We start from the raw sequence: 637 nt of genomic DNA on the forward strand, positions 1-637 counted from the left end.
CTGGCGGGGGAAGAGGGAGAACGGGGGGGATGAGGCGTGGAGGGAGAAAGTTAGGAGGGGGGAAAAGGAAAACCCCAAACCCTAAACAATAGCTGGGATAGGAATGTGCTTTGGGAAGAGTGTTTGAATCTTTGATGTTGACCCTAATCCTAATCAGCAGAAGAAAGTACATTCTGTTTTCACATTGTTTTCTGGCTTTGAACTTCTGTATTGCTTGGACATCACCCATAACCTTGAGGTGAAGGACTTACAGACTTTGGGCTTTTGTTGACAACCGCAGCTCATCCAGGCAACGTCTACCCAAAGGAAATGTTAAAAAAGTGAGGGGGGTAGGGGGCCGGGGAAAGGGACTTTGTTTGTTTGTCTAGCATGCAAGGGGGAATGCCAGTTAAAAGGAGACGGACAGATGGACAGGCGGTGAGAGAGGGACAGAAGGAAGGATGGAGAGCTGAATGGCAATGAAAGTTAAGCCACCCAGCTTCCTTTCCTGGTTAAAAATTAACTGGCACTCATAGCCAATCCCAGGGACAGTTAAACCATGAAGTTTCTCTGCTCGGGGTTTTGATTTCCTAGCCCAATAAAATCGCATCCTCTGTCTTGCTGTGACAATGTGGCCATAAAAAAGGAAAAAAAAAGA

This window comes from Chaetura pelagica, unplaced genomic scaffold, assembly GCF_000747805.2.
Source record: "Chaetura pelagica isolate M959 unplaced genomic scaffold, ChaPel_1.0 scaffold10, whole genome shotgun sequence".
NCBI lineage: Eukaryota > Metazoa > Chordata > Aves > Apodiformes > Apodidae > Chaetura > Chaetura pelagica.